This window comes from Tauraco erythrolophus, chromosome 6 (genome assembly GCF_009769465.1).
Source record: "Tauraco erythrolophus isolate bTauEry1 chromosome 6, bTauEry1.pri, whole genome shotgun sequence".
Taxonomy (NCBI): domain Eukaryota; kingdom Metazoa; phylum Chordata; class Aves; order Musophagiformes; family Musophagidae; genus Tauraco; species Tauraco erythrolophus.
The window spans coordinates 62266837-62288667 of record NC_141470.1 but is presented as its reverse complement, the minus strand read 5'-3'; positions in this window follow the sequence as shown (position 1 = coordinate 62288667).

The window sequence follows — 21831 nt, the reverse complement described above, 5'->3', positions numbered from 1 at the left end:
TAATTACCATCCTTCTTTCTGAAATATCTCGTCATGGCAGCTCTTAGTGTGCACTTGGAATATCAGCGTGGCTTGCAGAAGACAGTGTGCAACATGAAGGCTGTATCCTGTAATAAACTCGTAATTGGAAGGAATAGTATAATAACTGGTAGCAAGTCTGAATAAGATATCACTCATGTAATTGTTTGTGCTGAATTTCTTAGGGTTTTTTTAAAGAAAATTCTTCATAACATTGTTTTGTTCAAATCAATCTGAAGCCTATGATGGAATGCCTGCTTCTTACCTTCCAGGTGCCTCAAGTTAATACCATATAAAAAGGAGGTGTGAAGTCCTCCGCTGACTATGGATAGTAATGAATGGCCTCTGCTCACCTTCAGGCATCTAGTAAAAGCCAGGTTTTCCAGAATACTCAGCATCCCAAAGTTCCCACTGGGACAAACGAAGCCATGTTTTGAAAAGGAGCCCATCCATAGACCCACGCACCCTGTCATTTCTTGTCACAGACAACAACATCCTTGCGGCTAATCAAGCTGCAACTTAAAAATGGCTTTGCCTCGTTTCTCCAGTGAAAGGTTGTTCCAAAGCATCATTGCTGTGAGGATTGAGTAACCTTCTAATTTCCAGCATAAACATATTCATGAGAAGCTTTTCTTCTCCGCTAGCTTGTAGTCTAGAATATATTTATAGGCCACAGCTGAATTGCCTCTCAGCTCCTGTTTTGCTTGGCTAATGAGCAAATACACCCAAACAGGCTGAGCTCCTTTGAAAATCTCTACTCTGAATCCAAAGCAAATACTTAATGGTCTTTTTCAGTTTTTTTTTTTCTCAGGAGTTTTTCCAGTTCCAAACGTATCTAAGGCTAAAACTTCCAACCTGAAGTAGGAGTCAGTACAGGTACGTTGTTTGATGCACTATTTCAAAGGAAGTCTAAAAAAATGAATATCACTATCCGTAGCAGCGCAATTGTAAAAAACTGAACTACGCATTTTTAGTATGTTCTTCATGGCATCATCTTCACGCCCAGCCTGCTTTGCCATTTGGATATTCTAGCAATCAATAATTTTGAGTGACCTGCAGAAAGGGAGTGGAAACATTTTCGACCTCTGCTAGGTGTTTTTTACATCAACAGTAGATGTGTTATTGTTTGAAGGAACCACGTGTGAGTGGGTTTCAGATCAGAAGCTATCACTGATCATTTCACTTGGCTGCAAGAAGGAGTTAATTCAGGCAAATGCAATAGTATCTAAACTAGATTAAAAGCTTCCCCAGGGTGAGTCCACCCCAGTTCATAACAAAGATCTTTGACATCATGTTAAAACAGGAGACTGCTTATAAAGTGTGGCTTTAGTGTAGAAAGGCGATTTACATAGATATAATGTATTTATGTGCTTTCAAATTTGAATTATTAGGAGTACTAAACTCTTTAAGAAAAAATATCTAATAACCTACAAAACATTTCACTGAACATAGATACACAAGCAAACATTCATATAGTGTATGTGCTGTGGCTTCCAATCTTCTTCAAATTACAAACTCAAAAAAACAGATGAATTAAAATCTACTGACAGCGGTTGCCTTTTGGGAGCTTCTAAAGGTATGCCAGGGATCCTTGGAAGTCTACAGAATACAAGTTGTAGGATGGTTCCCTACAAGGGTTAAATAAGTTTACAGCAATGAGGGCAAATAATCTTTTAGAAAAAAAAAAAAAAGAAATGTAGTAAAGCCAGTGGCTGCTTTGGAAGGCCTCAGAACGGCCTCATTCCAGCTCAGTGTTTTGGAACATTTCTCAGAATCCCTGTTTTCAGAACAGAAGCCAATTTATTGTCTCTTTTATTTCTACAGACCTATTGTGTCATGTATTTTGTGTGTCTGTCTTTTTGTTATAAACCTTTAATTCAGTTTTGTGGCAAATTTATTCATTTCTGTTTCTGGTCCATCTTGTTCTTCCCAAGCACAAGCTTTTTCCCAAGTTACTAATTCTTTTGTGGACAGTTTCCACCATTTCACCCATGACTCAATTGTTTCTCTGTCCTGGTGGAAGCCTTACAGCTTATGCTCAGGGTGCATTTGTTAGTTGATGTCTCTGGCAAAGATCAATTTTACTCGCTTGGTCAGACCTGGAGACCCTGAAAAAATACATGCATGCCTCATGAGTTCCTGAGTCATGGGTCTCTGGGACCAAGGCTTTGGTACTGGTGAAGAAACTGTTTAGATTAAGATACAAGACAGCTGGGAGGGCTTTCATGAGCTTCGTTCCTGGTATAGAAAAAGAGGACATTAGGAGACTGTTAACAACAGACAAAAAATCATGAGAGGGTAGAAGAATAGCCAACACTGTGACAGAAAAATACTACTGCTGATATACTCAACTGATGGAAGGAGTTGGGGGATAAGATGCAGAATAGGATGGGGCACCAGAGGCCAGCATGACAGCAGGGCAGGTCCAGTGACAATATCCAGACTCCACCAGAAGTCCAGATCTCCAGACAAGTTGGGTGATGATGCAGGCCTGAGGTTAAGCCAGGAACTCAGCTAGTAGGTTGGGGCCAAGACCCCAGTCAGTAAGTCCAAATAATCGAGGATGATAGTAGTCAAAGCTGGGAATGTTTTAGACAGGCTTTGCTAAGCGATTATGACGTCACCAAAGAGTTGGCAATAGAAAATAATCAGGGATTGAATTAGCACGAGGATAAACCATGGGAAATTTGGTTTTCTTCTCAGCTCATAAGACTGCATTCCTATAAATTCAGTGAGCTCTTCAGCAAAGTCAGCTACTGAATATATCAAGGACCTGAGCACGGAAAAGGTCTGGCGTTTCAGTAACTATGCAATTTCTCATCATATGATACAACAACAGCCACACACCAGCACATCCCCCAGTTCATGATGCAATTGCATTCCCATTTGCTTACTATGGGATGATGCTATATAGGATGATGCTATATGAGTGAAGACTAGCAGATACAATATTTATATTTAATGCAAGATCAATTGATCTTGACTCACAGAAGCTGCACAGAACGTCACATGGAAATTTGAGTGGTCACTGCAGTACCGCTTTCAGTTTTGACACTACCTCACAGAGAGCTTTCTGGAGTATTTCTACACAGCTATCCCTATTGTACAGCCACAAAGAAGATGAAGATGTTCCTACAACACACCAGGGATGATATCTCCAATACAGAAAGGGAAGCATTAATGTCATTGCACAGGGCAGTAGGGAAACTCCCTTTGAAATATCGTATGCGCTTCTGGTCACTCCCACTCAGGGAAGCTTAATGACTATGAGAGGTGCAAAACAGACCCGGAGAACGAAGGACCTGCTTTAGTGGAAGGCATTAAAAGAGCTGGATTTTGTAGCCCAGCATAATGAAAGCTGAGAAGAAAACGTAAGATTGCTGTCTCTAAATAGTAGGGTAAGCATCAAAGACGAAAAAGCAACTACTTAAGATAATGGATGGTGTAGGCAGAAAAACAAATGGATATAAATTAGCCAGGCTGGAAACGTGAAGAAGAGACAATTTCTAAAGGAAGCCATATGACATGTTGCCTTGGCTGGATTAACCCAAAGATACTTTTGAGTCCTTGAGTATCTTCATTCTTAAGTCTCCTGTGGATGTGCTAGTACATGTCACGTATTTCTATCTAGCTTACTCTTCTTTGGAAATTAATGCACCATCCACTTTAGAGTAGCTGCAAGATTCTATTAAATTCTTGCAGACAAGCAGCCATGCCATGATGGTAATGTGGCTAGGGAAAGCCCTCAAAGTGCCCTCAAAATTTAGGAAGTGTGCTTCAACTTAGGACATGCACTTTAATTCAGCTGCCCAATGCATGCAGGTTGTGATTACCCCTTTTTTAATGACAAATGACAAGTTATTCAGTATTTCTTTTTAAGCTCCTTATTCAATATCTGGGTTCGGATTTATACTATTTCCTGCAAATAATATAAATCCTACTCTGATTGGACCTTATCGCTCTCTACAATTACCTGAAAGGATGTTGTAGGGAGCTGGGGGTTGGTCTCTTCTCCCACGTTATGAATGACAGGACGAGAGGGAATGGCCTCGAGTTGTGCCAGGGGAAATTTAGGTTACATACCAGGAAGAATTTCTTTACAGAGAGGGTTGTGAGGTATTGGAACGGGCTGCCCAGGGAGGTGGTGGAGTCCCCATCCCCGGAGGTGTTTAAAAACCATGTAGATTTGGTGTTGAGCAACATGGTTTAGGGACACTGACAGTGCAGGGTGAATGGTTGGACTCGATGATCCTGAAGGTCTCTTCCAACCAGACGATTCTATGATTCTGTGATTCTATGATTACTAATTTCATCACGGTCTCAGCAGATTTCATTGACATTGACGAGTTTGATTTCAGAGCATCCCGAGAGCTCAGGTTGTGTTACTGTTCCTTGTTCCTAACTGGCTTTGGAGACCAGTTGGTGTGAGAAGCTGCACTATACTTAGTACATAGGATTGTGAAATTTAGATGGGCACCTCTAACATGCCTTCACTGACTGTGTGGGAGGACACTTTTCACAAGCCCACAGACACCAAATGAAGGCATTTCTTAATAGGAAGCACAAAAAGACAGATGTCTGGCAGGCACTAAGTCATAGAATCAGCTTGGGAGGGACCCAAGGAAATCATCTCATGAAAATCTTCTCATTAAAGGAGGATTAATATCAACAGATCATGAGTGACCAACATTTGTGTAACCTTCTCAGAGAATCCACATCCTCTGCAGGGATCCTGTTCTAGGTCTTTACTACTTCTATAGTTAGTAAGTTTTTCCTAACAGCTTGACTCTTCATCTAAAGATTTAAATAATAGTGATTTTTTTTGGTCTTCTTACTCTATCCCCACGAATCTGGAGAGTAATTAAGTAATAATTAGTAATAAATAACTAATCCCTTATTATTCATAGAAAATAGCTGTTTCCTCAGCTCCCCTTTTAGCACTTGCTTTTATAGAGTAAGCACCCAAACAGCTTCAGTATTCCATCACAGAATAACATTCCATGTTATTTACATTTCTGTTGCTGAGGTGGCTCTCCCACAGATGCTCACCACGGGCCTATTTCTTGAAGTACTATTCCCAAAAATGGGCACAGGACTACAGCTGGGGAGTCATTAGCAATTAATAGCATGGCATAATTGTGTCTCATATTTTAGCTATTACAGTCCTATAAATACAGCCAAGAACACCTTCCTTGCAAGAGCATCACACCGTTGACGCACGTTCAGCGTATGATCCTGCATAGGCCCAGACCTGTCTGATCACACACATCAAGTACAGGACTCATGCCATCGGCTTCTGCTTCTGGTCTGCCCACAGCTAGGGCAAGAGCACGTGTTTGCTGTGCCGGGCAGAGCCTCCTGCCTGCACTGCTGCTCCACATGCCAGCCGTAGCTGGTTGCCACCGTCTGTGATTCACTGACCAATGCTGTGCCAGCTGCCAACCAGCCCCCCTGAGAAGACGACCACTGGAGTTGCATCCTGGAGCTGTGCCTGCTGCCCCATCACGTGAATGGAGGTGCCAGAAGGTTCCTGCCCAGCCAGGCACCCTGATGTGCCATTAACTTATCTGGATGCTTGAAAAGCCTGCAACCCCCAGATCCTTTCCTGTCCCCCTTCTGATCTTATGATCTTCTGAAAGTTCTACAGGCAGAAAGGAAACTTCTCTTCCCTGAATAATCAAGGCTGGCAACTGGAGAGGTGGTCTTTAACCAGAAGGGGAGGCATATTTCAGCTACTCGATCTGAAACCTCCAGGACAGGCTGAATTCAGAGAGAGTTCCCAAACATTTTCTGAAGACAAAGGACTGCTCAGAGAGCTCTAACAGGGCTCTTAAAAAGACATCCGTACTCACTAGAAATACATGAAAATTTGGTTCTTTTTATGTTGCTGAGCCTTCTCCTGATTCCCACGCCCTTCCTTAGTTTTACATGTTCAGCTGCTGAAAGTAGAGGTGCCTTCTGCTTTATGGCATGCTAATCTTCTCATGCAGTAAAGAGCACTCTTTCTCTGGGGTTTTATAGGCTTGTGTACCTCATTGACAACACATTCTCTTCCACATAATCTGGATTAAGACAGTGCATTGCATCACTTACATTAGTGCTTGCTAGGTTATGTTTTAAGGTGATGAAGCTTTCTCTGTGTACTCTGTGTTTCTGATCTGTGTTCTAGCTTGGAAGGGAATAGTATTTCAAAGTAAGAAGATAGATGTGGACAGCAATCATTACCACACACCTGGGAAAATCTTGTTTTGGTATCTGGCCCTTGAGTTGCCTGCTCCTGGGTTAGCAATTAGATCTTGCTGTGTATTTGTTCAATACCCAGCACAGTGAGGATTTTGGTGACACTGGGGAGTAGGGTAGATGGCTGTGTGCGTCTTGAGTCTCAGTCTGAACCCATGAGCTGAACTGGAGTTTCCAGCCTGACCTCAGTGGCCCGCCTTGGCTCTGGATGTCTGCATGGAGGCACTGCGGAGATAAGCCACCACAACTAATAGCAGAGCAACCTTCCCCATGAGTAAAGCAGTTTGCAAATCACCGATACTGATTTTAATATGATTTTTAAATGTAAATATTGAGATGTTTGCTTTTTTATTGGGTTTGTGTGGCAGGGTTTTGGTAGCAGGGGCTACGAGGCTGCAGGGGTGGCTCCTGTGAGAAGCTGCTAGAAGCTTCCCCGGCTGCAAGCTGGACCTGCCTCATGGCATAGCCCATGGGAAGGATGGGCGTCAAGTTGGAGAAGTTTGCAGAGAACTGTCTCGTATGGGAGGAACTCCACTCCAGAGCAGGGGAAGAGTGTGAGAAGTCCTCCCCCTGCAGAGGAAGGAGCAGCAGAAACGTGTGACAAATTGACTGCAACCTCCATTCCCCATCCCCCTGCACTGCTGTAGGGGGAGGAGGTAGAGAGATCAGAAGTAAAATTGAGCCTGGGAAGAAGACAGGGGTGAGCAGAAGGTGCTTTAAAGATCTGGTTTTATTTCTCGTTATCCTACTCCGATTTGACTGGCAACAAATTAAATTGATTTTTTTTCCCCACCTGGAGTCTGTTTTGCCCATGACCATATCTGGTGAGTGACCCCTCCCTGTCCTTGTCCCGACCCTCGAGCCTTTTGTTATGTTTTCTCCACCCAGCCCACTGTCGGGAGGAGTGGGCGAGCGGCGCTGTGGTGCTTAGCTGCTGGCCGGGCTTGAAGCACGGCAGCTTTGCTCTCTCCAAGGCCTTTCTGTGAGATACACGCCCTCCCATACAAACACTTGCACCACTATCCCTGATTACCGATTGCCAACCTTAGCTCGAACTCAGCCTCTCCCTCAGGTGAAGTCACCCTTTCGGGGGAAGCTCCTTCCCTAGCAAGTGCCCAGCTCCCATGGGCATACATGGACAAACCAGCTACCACATGAGCACAAGGCAACCCCGGCTTTTTGTGCACGTGACATGGATGGAAGTTACCCCTTTCCTCATGTCAAAGGGTTAAACACTTCGTTTCTTTGCAACAGGCACTTGGCTACTTCCAGGTATTGTATGAGCTGATGGGTGTGTTGGGAGTGTCTGTTGTCTTCATGGACCATTGTTCTTCCCTTCAAGGCAGCAGATCACTCTCTGCTGCAGGTTGTCTCATCTCTGCCCCTCCTTGTAAGTGGAAAAAACACCTTTGGCAACACCTAGCAGTGTCTTGTGCCGCTCCTTGATTTTCTTTCTGATTTGATAATTGCTGTGACTTTTTAATCTTACCAGGATGGTTGTACTTTGAAGCACGAAGCCCCATGCTCCCTTAGTTGTGGTGTTATTGTGATTTGATGGAAGTAGGTCTCATTTGCGAAGGAAGGGGGAGGGACAGTACTAGGTTTCTATTTCTGTATGCTGCTCCAGATCCTCGCTCTCCACCGTGCACAGCTGCTGCTTTACAGAGTGTGAGAAATTCCATTTTTTCTCTACTTACCCATTTTGTCCAACATGCTCCTGCATTTGGGCACCAGACTTGTACCTGGTCCCCTGAATCCCATGAGGGTCTTGGAAGAAACAGGGCACCACCTAATCTGCTGTTTTCTATATATAACTAGAGTGCATGACACACTTCCCAAAATAAGCTGCAGGACTTAGCGGCTGCTGTATTGTCATGGAGTGCAGAAAAGGAACCACCACTCCTCAACTTTCGTGAGGGTTTTTATTGCTAATCTGACTTGTAACTTTTCTAACCGAAAGCAGCAGGGCTTTTACGTCTTTATTGGCTTCACCTTTTTACAAAACAACTAGTAGAACAAATAAAATAAATGTAGTTTAAAGGCGTTTTGGTAGAGCAGGAATTCACAGGGATTATTGCTTGTGGATTTGTAGAGAGCAGGATTCAACTCTTGTCATTCAGCTAGAGAACTCAGCTCTGACTTTCATCTCGCAACACGTGGTTCTCCAAAGCTATCATCAGGGATGCATCCTGCAAAATCTTCTGCCTCTCCTCACTTTAAGTGGCCTGGCCTGTGTGGAGGGAGAGGACAGCCTGCCTGCTCACAGTACCGTGAAAGCACTGGCAGGTGTTTATAAGGTGCTGATACGTCCTGAACCGCTGGTGTTAAATTCCTGAAGATGTGAGGCTGTGAGGTGTCTGATAGACTGCTCAGACAGGACACTGCAGCTGCTCTCATTAAGTGCCCAGGGAAGAAAAGATTGTGATTTTGCAAAAATGAAACCATAAAATGAAAGTAGAGCGGTGTGTCTGCATTTTTGAGACTGAGTAGTTTCCTTAAATACAACTCATCAACATAAATGCAAGCATGTAAGGTGTTTTTTAAAAGCCCTTCACAAATGTAATGGTAGGAGAAGTACTAGGAAGCTCAGTGAGCAAGAGGAAGTTTAGGTTAGTAGAGTTCCTTTCAAAAAATATCATGAGACTAACGCTTAGACAGCTCTTTTTTTTTTGTCTCTCTGTTGTTTCGGACTGCAGAAATGCAAACTCTGTGTCTTCCACCAGCAAAGTCATTTGTATGTGCAAACCTATGCAAAGGAGATGGCATGAAAGGCCAGATGCTAACTGCATTGCAACTTGCTTAGAAGAACAAACACTGCCTGGGACTATGAGATTTTACCTCAGGGTCAATATGACCTGAAGATTCAACCTAAGCCAGTTCTTACTGGCTGAGAACACCCCATACTGGCAATAAAACAATAGAAGATTTACCTTTCAACAACAACAAAAAATAAATATAACCATGGCCAGAACAGCAATGGACCATAGGAAGTCTCAGTGAAAAATTTGTTTCAAGTTTCTGCTTGATGTGTACTTGTGAAGACCAATGTGCTGACCTGGGGCTTTCGTTCTTACACTCCTGCTGGTTTAGCATATGGAGAAGAGCAGTGCTTCCAAGAATTGCTTTCCATCTTGCTTTTATAGCAGGTTAAGCAAACGAGGGCAATTTCAGGCCCTCGGTCCCTGCGATAGGCGATGGGCCACACCCAGGGCACCCTTCCAGCTCCTCGGCTGCGCTATCGCTGGCAAACAGCTCCACAGCTGCCAGATGTGAGCGCAGCCCCGTCACACAAAATCATCTGGAGCGGAGCACGGACTCGTGCCCGGGCACACAGGTTAGCCACAGGGTAGGCACTGTGTTGTGCCCTGGCAAGGACCAGAGCCAACAGGCAGCAGCGCCGCACTGGCCGGCACTGTCTGGGTCACTGCCTGCTGACCCTGGCTATTGCAAGCACCACTTCGTACAAATCTCCTTAAACTCATCAAGTCTCCTCTCGAAATAGATTACTTTTGCTCTCACCACTTTGTACTCAAACCTCCCAGCTAGCCGTGGCCTTGCAGTGTCCCACCTAAGATTGTTGATGACTGGTTTATAACCATCCACCCTGTGCCAGCTTTGTCTTTTAGCTTCAAAAGCACATCCTCTCCTGGGTAGGTTTGTGTTTACATGGCAGCCCTCCCCGGCATGGTTTGTGCAGGGTTTCCTCAAGGTCTCTATTTTCAGGCATGTGGGCACATTTCGCCAGTCTGGGTGTGCCAAGGCTGTTCCTCAATAAATAACTTTCTCACTGTTCCTCCAAACGTCTCTCATGTTTCCTCAGCAAGTGTTTTAGCTGTGTATTAATGCATTCCTGGCAGCTTTGCCTGCTATCATCTCCAGTCTATCTCTGTCAGTTCAGGCTATGTCACTGTGGCCATCCAAGGTGCATTAGTGAAAATTCACATGGAGGTGTCCCTGCTCTCCACTGCGCCGCTGCTGCCCCGCGTAGACCCCAAGCCTTGCCTCCTAGTCATTCCGCTGAGACACCGACCTGGCTGCATGCAGCTACTGTTGCCCAGGGCACTCAGAAAAGTAAATCCTGTCTCTCCTTCACAGGAGGCTGGAAAACCTCCCCTTTTCTCTGGAGATGCTGAATATAAGCTGGTAGGTGTGAGGGGTGCAGATGCTTTAACAGGGACATTGGTTCAAGAACCAGCCCTGCCATGTGGAGACAGCACCAGGGTGTTGTGTTTGCTGTATTTGGGTCAGAGAAGAGTGATAAAAATAGGGTTGTACAAGGTTTACCGCAGAGGATGTACCGCTGTCACACATGTACCTGAACACAGCACTGTTCAACGTTCATTCCCCCTTCCTGATACTGCATTTGCTAATTTTTTACCCCACCAGTGCCCACCCTCTCTAGAGCAGTATTTAATGCATGAGAGCTGGATTTTTCTTCTGACCTTTGCAGCACGCAGTGATACACCTCTTGATGAGGTGAATCCAAATTAAGATGAATCTGTGTGAAGCAAATGACTTCATTTGATAAAAAGCACCTGACCAAATAGATGAGTGCTGGTTTCTCTCTAGACCTTTCTCAGAAGCAGAAAGCATCTGTTTTCCTTGTGCTGAGTAGACTCAAACAATATAAAAATCTAGCAGCTATCAATTTCTTGTAGTTAACTCCACAAATTTTTCCAGTAAGCATTTTTTTTTTAACTTCCCTAAATAAAAGTGAAGAGGGGAGGCAGTGATTTTCCACCTCTCTGCCAACGCTGATCTGCCTCAGGGACAAGGCAGGACAAGTGACAGCCAGGCCTGACAGCCCTCTGTCTGCAAAACAGTCTGAGATGGTAGAAGGTCCTTCAGAACGGTCACTCCACCTGCAAGGAGAGAAGGGGACATTCACGCTCTTGCTGTGGCATCAGTGTGGTTGTGGCTCAGCCAAATTCCCTGCATAGCCATGGAGCTTTTTAGAGCTCTGGTGTTAGATGCTCAAAGCAGCCTGGAAGTGGGCACTCATGGTCTGACAGATAACTGCTGGTCCACTTGTTTCCACGAATGCCCTCTGCAATGTCACGGTCTTTCTGCTCTGGGTTTTTCTTCTGTGAGCAATGGGCCAAGTCCTTGTGCAAGCTGTGGCTCCAGTTGTAACCATGCAGCATATTTGCAGCTTTGTGTGCCAGGTAAGGGAGACTGGATGAATGGAGAGAGAGCAGAGTGTTGTTTGTGTGGTTGGGATGGAGATGCAACAGACAAGACCTGGCAAATGTCAGTGTGGAATGGCTCATCTTTGCCTTTCTCCCTCTGCTGTGCAACCAGATGAGGCTGGGCAGGAAAAATAGGCTCTTCCTGGAAATTTCCCCATGCCTGAAATCTGAAAGCATTTACGTTTTTATGTGCTAATTTTGAGGAATAAACTAAAGAAAATTGGTGCCTGACTTCTGTTTTACATGTATTTAATTATTCTTTGCAAATTCAACTGCTAACAAGTCAGCAGGCTGTCTCATGGCCCTGCCTCCCTTCCCAAGGACAGCAGCAGTGGCAGCTGTACCAGTAAGCAGCTGCTGGCTTTCTCTTGTACTTCTTCATTCATGGATTTCAAAGCATTTTTGCAGAGAGGGCACCGCCATTACTTCTCTTTTCCAAGGAGGAAACCACAGTTGAAACAGAGGAAGAGATGGATGCAAGCCAACGTGATGTGGCTCCATTACTGTTTAGCCAGGAGGTGGAGGATGCTCCGGGTGACTGGGGCTGCCCAGCGACCTCAGACCCCAGGGCCTCGGCTTCCTGAGGGTGCGTTACCCACAGAGGCAGCCTCAATGGGGTACGTGTTCTGTTGTTCTCTGCAATGAAGAGGGAACTCAGCTCTGTGAAAAGTAAAAGTTTGCCCCCATGCCCTGAGTGGCACCAATACATTCCCTGAATCCTGCTGCTGGCATTTGCTGCACTGTGCCTCGTGTGAGGCAGTCCACACTTAAGTCCTTAATTCCACTTTTTATCCACTGTATTTTCAGCCCTAAGAGCTCTCTATCTTCTGAGCCCCTAAGATAAATGTCTGCAGCAATTCCTTAGTACTACATGCAACCACTGTAACGTCCTCTCTGGTTTTAAGACAATTCCCTGGAACTGCTCAGGAGTCTTGAATTAAGCAGCAGAATCAGTGGCAGACATGATAGATGCTTTTCAGTAGCATTTAATCAAGGTATATAGGTCCATAAGACTCATACCCAAGAAAGCCATCACCCCACTGCAACCCTGGTCCCCTCAGCCACCTGCCTTTGTCCTCTGCAATATTTCCACCTCCTCCCACAGCCCTTTTGGCCAGCCTGAGGCTGAGCAAGAAGAGCTGCTCCAGGATTTACATGTGCCCCAGCAGCCTTGAATGGAGGAGCTGTGTCCCAAGCACTGGGCAAGCTCAACCCTGTGCTGGTGGTGTGATGGCCAAGGGGCTCCATGGGGCCCTTGGGATGCTTGAAGAAGGAGCACAAATTCTGACCAAGCCTCCTGCCCTTTTACACTTTGTACAGGTTATCGGCTTATCCACAGATTTGTCAGAACTGAGGATTAGCAGGGGGATTGCTGAAATAATTTTTGAACATTATATAGCCCTGCAGCCAGTGCTTGCCTTTGCAGGCTACCTCTGCCACTGACTGCTCCTGCGTGCATCTCCCCCCATTTCTATTTCACTTCCACTGAAGCCAGGGCTGTGACTTTCAGAGACGCCTTGCGGCTGTTGGCGTGAGCTAGTGGAAAGAACTGATGTCAGTTATAAAGTCAGTCCTTACACGGCTGGTACTTGCTATGGCTTGCAGGAAGGACATGGTGTTTCAGCTGACAGGTGTGTTTCTGATGGCGCTTTGATGAGGAGAGGATGTCAGCAAACAAAAGCCTTCAGCGAGTCTGTGTCTGAGTGAATATTCCTCCAGAAATGCCAGGGCACACCACGACAGGCTCATCTCCCTTCCTTTGCCTCCAGGGCCCTATTAAACCCTCAAGATTTCTGAAGAACAAGGTGCCAGCTGATGACTCTCTTGGTCACGCTCTTCTCAGAGGGGATCTGAAAGTGTCGGTGCATTGCCAAATGTTTCAGTGACCTTGGTGAGGGAAGATGGTGACCAGTGACACTATGACAAGTTGCCAGAGGTCGATGTGTCCCAGTACCTGCTGAAGATTTTTGCTAGCTGAGGAAGCTGGACTACTCAACAGCCATTTAATTAATTTCTGAGCATGAAACACAGCCCATTTATTTTCCTTGCTGGTAACTCTACGTGACGCATCATGTCATGAGCTTGAGTCCCAGCAGATACATGTTCATATAGCAAGGGAAAATAATTCCCTCTGCTGCGGGTGTTAGTGGCAGAGACTCTGACTTGTGCTATGCAGGAGTCACACCAGAGCACTGCAACGGTCCCTCTGGTTTTCACAGTCTGTGCATCATGTCTGGCAGTGTGAGAGCAATTCAAGCAGGGTCAGGAAGGTAGGCAGTGGATGCTGTTAGTCCTGATCAATCCTGATCCTCGAGGACCTTGCTGAGGGAGACTCCCAGCAGCAGCAGAGTTGGAGAGCAGTCTAGCCTGCACTGCCTTTGACACGTGCCTGGCCACGGGCTACGTGCTGTGGGGTGGTTGCTCACTCCCTCTTGCACCATCATGTTGAAATCTGTAAGGTTGACCATTGTCCGTAAGGGGACACTGAGTGTCCTCTCAAGCATGTCCCAGTGCCCCTTCACAAGCCGTCTCTGAGGTTTCCAGACCACAAAGTGCTCTACAGTGCATAGAAGTTAACTCTGAGTAGCTGTAAAGGCAGGCAATTTACAGTGAAAATGGAGCAGAAAAAGGTGGTAGATCAGGAATCCTCTAGTCAAAACTGGTCAAAACATGCAGCAGAGATCCCTGTGCAAATGTGATTGTATTCGTAAGACCATGTGTCCATAGGACACAATGACAAAGCAGAAACAGCTTCAATAGTAAATGTAACATTGACATGAAGAAAAGCTTAAGAGTATTTTCTGTAATAGAATGGAGGGAAGAGGTGTCCTGGAAATTCATGTTTTGTCCATCTCAAATGGACTTTAAGGAAGCAAGCAAAACAAAATGCTGTTTGGGCAGAGGAAAGGTCCATACAGGCTCAAGAAGAGCTGCAGCTTGGCCCAGGTGGATGAACTGGCAGCTACTGTCACTGAAGAAACTTTGCTTTTGGATGATGAAAAAAGGATCAACTCTGATGCGCAGGTCAGAGGAAGGTTTTGTGAGAACACTGTGATGAGTAAGACGTGTGCCTACATTTAATGGGGATTTTTCAAAAGGAAAGGGTGTGCTATACGGTCTCCAAACTTTGTTTTGTCAGCTGTATTTGAAATATTGCGTTTGCTTAAAGGTAATGGTCTCTGGGAGTTTACTGTAATGTGGGACGACACACACTCATGCTGGTCAACCTTAGCTAGAGGAGCTTCTTAAGAGGTGATGTTGCAAGCCTTGGCCTGACATGACTGCTGGGTGATTCAGCAACTCATTAGCTCCAGGTTGGTGCAACCTTCCTATGGAGAGAGCAGCAGTGTTAAATTCATTGACTGCTGGTCAGAGTGGAAAGGTGGGATGATGTTTTCCTGCTCATGAAAGGACACAAACCTTGTCTGCATCATGGAGTCAGGGAATAATCTAGATTGGAAGGGACCCCTGGAGGTCATCTAGTCCAACCTCCTGCTCAAAACAGGTCTGACTTTGAAGTTAGGTAGCTTGCTTAAGGCATTTTCCATTTGAGTTTTCATTATCTCCAGGGATGGAGAGTCCACCTGTTTCTGGGCCTCTGCTCCAGTGTCTCACTACTGTCATAGCAAAATACTGTTTTCTTATATATCAGCTTCGATATCTATCTTCCTCTGATACACCTGGCTTGTAAGAATGCTGCTGCTTCTGTTTTTCATTAAGAGGATGAGGTTCTAGAGGGATTTGTGTTTTACCTCCAAGGATCCTTAAATAAAGTGAGATTGTCCTTGATGTTGGTTTCCTCCAAACTATACCATAATGAATACTTATTCTGAATTCTTATCAGCTTCATGCCCTAGCAAAGGAATGAGACACTGTTTTAAAGACTAAATATACTTATTAAAAAAATTCTGGTGAGCTTCTTCCTTGGTTCCTTCCAGGAAAGATAAAACCATGACTTGGTGTATCTAAGCATTGCCTGCAGTTTCTCTTGAGAACCAGAGACATGCAGGATCACAAACCAATACTTAATTTATTTTCTGGCAGCTTGAACAGCCTCTGCAACTGTTCTGCAGTTGCATTGTCTATCTAGAAAGCCACACTCCAGGCTGTATTATGTCTTAGCAGATACAAGCCAATGCGGATGGCAAAGTGGAGCCCCTCTACACGAAAACTGGGTTTCAAACAGAATGAGATCCTGTTCCTGTTGGAGTCATTTAGAATTGTGCCCCGACCTGGACATCGCCTCTCCAGAAAACAAGTTCACGGCTGCTGTTCTCACTGGAGAAGAGCAAACGCTCTCCTTCCCCTCTGTCAAACCCTGCAGATCAGTGCAAGGGAAGGTGGGAACATGGCCCCGTTTCCACCAGTGCAGATGAAGCATTCAAGGACATGATTGTGTCTAACTCCTATGCACAGTGCTGAAGGAAAAGGCTGCTTTTGCTGTCTTGGCAGAGATCAGGTGAAAATCTTATGTTTTCTCTGCAGCATCAGTAAAGAGGAGCCAGATCTGGGCTGCTGCTCGGTGGATATTACCTGCCTCATCCAGCAGACGCTCCCAGGAGGACTCATCCTCATTTCCAAACCTGGGGGAATTTTAGAAGGCAGAATGAAGCATTTACTTAGACTGGCTTTGTTTAATCCGCAAAATGCAGAGATAGAATCATAGAATCATAGAATGGTTAGGGCTGGAAGGGACCTTCAAAGGTCATCTAGTCCAACCCCCCTGCAAGGAACATAGAATTCTTTAGGGTTAGAGTTAGAAGGGACCTCGAAGATCGTTTAGTTCCAAACCCCCTGCAATGGGCAGGGAAACCCTCCACTACCCCAGGTTGCCCAAAGCCTCATCCAACCTGGCCTTGAACATTTCCAGGGATGGGGCATCCACAACTTAGCTGGGCAACCTGTTCCAGTGCCTCACCACCCTCTGTGTGAAAAATTTCTTCCTTATATCTAATCAAAATCTCCCCTCTTTCAGTTTAAAGCCATTGCCCCTTGTCCAATCACTACATGCCCTTGTAAAAAGCCCCTCCCCAGCTTTCCTGTAGGGCTCCTTTAAGTACTGGAAGGCTGTGATAAGATCACCCCGGAGCCTTCTCTTCTCTGGGCTGAACAGCCTCAACTCTCTCAGCCTGTCTTCATAGCAGAGGTGCTCCAGCCCTCGGATCATCTTCGTGGCCCTCCTCTGGAGTCGCTCCAGCAGCTCCATGTCCTTCTTGTATTGGGGACTCCAGAGCTGAACACAGTATTCCAGGTGGGGTCTCACAAGAGCAGAGCAGAGGGGAAGAATCACCTCCCTCAACCTGCTGGCCACGCTTCTTTTGATGCAGCCCAGGATACGATTGGCTTTCTGGGCTGCTAGCGCACATTGCCGGCTCACGTTGAGTTTCTCATCCACCAGCACTCCCAAGTCCTTTTCCTCAGGGCAGCTCTCAATCCATTCTCCGCCCAGCCTGTACTTGTGCTTGGGATTCCCCTTTGAAATCCATAGACGTCTGGTCTCTGAAGCTTGGAGCTAACTCCATGCTGTGTGGGAATGACCTGGAGCTGTGGATGTTCTCCCAGGCCTGTCCTCCCTCAGTGTTGTGACGTCCCCCTGACTTGAGTCACTCCCCTGGGACCCAGAGCCCACAGTGTGTCCCCCAAATGCACCCACTGTCTAGGCCAGTTGGTTTTATCTAACTGACAATAGCCCATAGGAATATAACACCGAAGATATTCCTTCCTGAGAAAATGAGCATTTGTAATCTAAGCAGAAGCCTTCTCTCATACCTTAGGGAGAATGATGAGATCATGGGCAGCCCCTACACTTTTTCAAGGCAGCTGGGTGAGACGAAAGCAAGGCTTAGCCATCAGGTGGCACTCTGAGCATGCTGTTCAGCGGAGATGTCACTCGAAATGTTGCTGGGCTGGAGGAAATTCCTTCAATTCAATAATATGACATAAACTTCGTGAGCTGTGATTCATTTCAGGTTAACACCCTTTCTTTATTTCTGCAAAATTAATCATCCAGCTATATTTATTACATTGTTTTAAAACATGGGAGTCCTAGTAAGAAAAGTACAGAAACTCCATGTTTTCTTAATGTTTCTTTATCTAAGTATTTATTATGTGGCTTAATATTTTTGCCAAAGCAGAATAATTCTACTATTTGCTCTCTGTAGTAAACCAGCATATCTTGGCATCTGCTCTGAATTTGTGTCTCTCTTTGTCTTAATCTCCTATCATCAAGCCAATCTCAAAACAGGAACCTGAATTAATGGTCTCCAGGTTTTTCACATAAATCCCTTCTTAACCTTTTCAGCCATTTAACTGTATTTGCAGTCTCTGCTATTGTTCTGCATCAGGTTTCACTTGGGAAGAATTTCACTTGAGAACTTTTTTTTTTAGGATTACACATCTAAAGAAAAACGTAATATTTAAAATGCCTTCCTGGTTAGTTTCTTGATTTATTTTTTTTTTCAGTAGAGTGTCTTCTTCTTTGATATACAGGCAGTGGTTTATTAGTGTGTCGATTCTACATTGCTGCTTCTATAGGAAAAATTGTCGTTGTGATACTTGAAGGGTGAAATTAAAGGGCTCATGGTTACCACCACAGAACAGCACTGCAGAACATAAAATCACAGTTCTGCTTCTTGAATCCAGAATTTTATACCTGGCATCAATGGGAGAGAGAGCGGCTCTGTAGTGCATGAACAAATACTACTCACCCACCAAAGAGAGTGGGGGGCTGAACAATTTTTGCACAAAACATCCCCCTCCTGCCCAGCATATTTGTAAAACCTATTTCTGAACCTTTCTAACCGACCCATCACTGAAAACAATTTAAGTTCTTCCTCCTGCATCATCTGACCCTGACAGTTGGTGTATTCCCTGCCCTTCACGGCTCCCATCCCCAGAGCCCTGAACAAAGCCGAGCTTGTTACAAGGAAAAGCATGAGCTCATCCATTGTAATCACCCGACCGCTTTAGCTGCTGCTCCAAAGGAGGTTTTGTGGCAATTTCTGAATGCCTTCAGACAAGCCAGCGCTGGATAAACTTCAGTTGAATCTTCAGGGAGCAAAACTGAGTGGATTAAGTCCTCGTATCTGCTGTAAGAATAGGTTTCCTGAATGCAGGGAAGCCCTGGTTATTCAGATAATACAGTTGTGTTTCAGCTCCAAATACCAGATCTCTTAGAGGCTCGGGGAAGCAAGGTCCCAGCATAATCTTCAGGCTCCCATGCAGCCGGGTAACCCAGATAATCCTTTGATCCTCTGACATTCAGGGCTGGAGGGGAACAAAGGTGAGAAAATGAGAAATGCAAATGAGTAATTTTGAATGTGCGAAGAAAAGGACTTGCTGAAGCTTAAGCTTGCCAAAAATAGCAGTGAAACAACTGCATTTTATGCAAATGAGGTATAATCAAATGTAAATTGCATTTTTTTAAAATTGGATTCAGTGTAGCTTTCAATTTAGAGACCTGCTTGGGGTCTCTAAAGGTCTACAGTCTCTCCTCCAGCTGTGGCTCCAAAGCACAAAACTTTGATATAATGATGCATGCTGCCTGGCTCCTGAAAATCAAGCAACCGGTGCCTTTTGGGTATTAACTGCCCAAAAAGGCTTGAAAGATAAACGAAGGGCACTGTCCTGCAGTCATTCACTAGCACGAACAGGATTAGCCAGACAGCAGGAGTTTTCCCACTGCACTCCTGGGTAGCAGCAGTAACTCTGCCCCACACCATCTTTTCATTATCTCGTACGTTGAAGAACAGACTAACTTCTGAATTTTTGGTATTACATAGTCTAGTTAAGTCATATAAACAAGTTAAGAAAGAAGTTTGGTGTTGAAGTTCAAGAAATCTTCGCAGGTTTGCTTGTAATGTGCTGTGGGACCTTGGGGGACTCGTTTTGCTCCTCTATACATCATTTTCCCCAACCGTTAATGTGTCATTACACGCTTTACTGAAGATGGGCACCGCAGTTCACTAGTGACAGAGGAAGGACTGCGATAGCTTGTCTGGGATTTCCTACATCTGACTCGTCTCGATTAGCCTTGTAAAAGGCATGCACACCAGTTTCCCCCTTCTTTGTAATTAGTGTTTAAAACTTTCCTGTAACTGAGATGAACCCACCAAAAAATGTCACAAATGCCAAGGTCTTCACACTTTTCTGATTTCAGTTTCCTAACATGACCCTGGCTTTGAATCTAAAAATTAGGAGCTCAGACTCTCCTCTTAGTGTTGAGAAGGCAGTAATCTCTTTACATAACCAGGGGAAATGGCATAATTCTGCAACAGCCGCGAACTCAGCGGGGAGCAAAGCTTTCAGACCCTTATCTGTTGTTTTCCTATCCTGACTCATCACCAGTCATTTTTTCCATGGTTTCTTCTAATTTTTAAATATAAGGTAATTCTAGTTTATTTTTTTTTCCTGCCAGTCACACAGGTGTCTTTCATAATAAGTGCAAGTTTGATTCAACCAATGCACTAATTATCCCAGCATCGAGAGAGAGCGGCACTAGAATTGCAGATGAAACAGAAAATAGAGCTACAGCAAAAAGTACAGCAGGTTAAACCTAACTCATGACCTTCTAAGACTTTGGGGTTAGCTCTGCTACGCACTGTAATAACGTGGGATTCCGTGGCTTTAGCAGAGAGAGACTGAGATCTCTTTGCTCCAAAGCATAAAGCATCTACTGCTGAAGAAAAAGGAAAATCTTCCTTGTTATATGCCAGGCTGGTGAGCAGTTTTTATTTTTCCCAATAAGATGTGGATGTACATATTTGACAGTAACTTCTTTATGATAAATTACGTATTATATTACTAACATGCAGCCAAGAATGCCAAAATAATTAAATCTTTTAGTGCCCAGGAAAGTAAATAATTGCTTGTAATATTACCAGCTTACAGGTGGCACAGAGGCACATGACCACGGAGGGATTTATGTGGCTCGCCAGACATCAGGAAGTGAAGGTCTGCCAGAGCCCAGAGATAGCCTTTCTTGCAGTCTCATGTTTTAATCCCTGGTCTGTCTTTCCTTCAATTAAGATAAAATATGTTTCCCTAATCCACAATATTTAAGGTTTTTTCAGGTAAGCCCTGAATCCCTGGTATTCTCTGAAGCTTCCACTAAAAAAAGCAGAGCATGATCAAGTAGCGTTCATGAATATTTTAGCTAACGTCATTATTTTTTTAATATGGTAAATGTTACGGGGAAGAGCTGAGAGACGACGTCATTTTAGGTTTTGCTGCTTTCAGGAATAACATTGTGCAGAGTCACAGAATTTGGGGCAAACAGCTCGTTGCTTCTGTCTGTTTGCTAAAGCCTCTCTCGGTGTGCGGAGCCCCATCATCGCAGGACGTGTTTTTAAGTCACTCACAACCCCTGTCCTGCGCGGAGGAATGTGCCATTCCCTTTGCATTGCTGCTGTCGCCCGCGGGTCCCTGTGCAACGTCACCTACACCCTCTTTATGTCACCAGCCACCGCTAGGTGATCTTCAAACGCCTTCCGTGCCACCTCGCTTCCGAAGCGAGGATGTAAACAGTCAACAAAATTTTCCACAGCGATGCTATTCATGAAAATATTTTTGCACGCGCTGCTTTGCAGCCTGCGAGCTGCAATTTTGAGTTTCCTGGGAAGAAAGCCTATTAAGCCGCCTTTCTGCGGGGATTGCCATAGCAACCCTCGCACAATGCCAATGGCCCAGATTTCCTTCAGCCCCTTCTTTCTGAACTGACAGCAGTGATTTTAATGCTCCTTGAACCAAATCTTTGCATGCGGAGACCGCTTTAGAAAAAAAAAAAAAATCTTTTAATCAGGGCTGGTTGTTCTCTTTCCTTTCTTCCCAAGAAGAGAACCGGGAAGGCTTTTAGCACAGTGCCCCTCAGCCCCCTTGAAGTCGCAGCTGGATAATGACCACAAAGCAGTCTCAGGTTCAGCAATTTCAATATCATTCAGGGTTATAAGACACCGTGGAAATTATGCTTGCACAGGGGTTGCATTTTTACAGATATTTGCATCTTCAGGCTGGGAGGTTGGGAGCACGGCATGGAAATAGAAATGAAGCTATCACAGAAGCAAGGCACACTCCCAGTTAAGTGTGAGAGTGGGACTGGGACGCAGGGCAGCAGCACTCTGTAAAACAGGGCTGGGTGCTCTGTTCATTTTAAGCATCCCAGAGGCCAATATCTGAATACTGCCAGGTCTGTAAGCTGTAGTAGGGTCCCCTGGTGACACTTGGTCATAATGCCATGGTCAGGGCTGGCTTGTGGTGAAAGCTGGTAACATGGGAGATGGGAAAGCAGAGCCAACACCTGAGGATGCAGCTCAGAGCCAGCTCCCTGCATGGGTGAAGCCACTCACCATCTGACCACAGGCACACCGCACCCCGGGTGCCCAGAGCT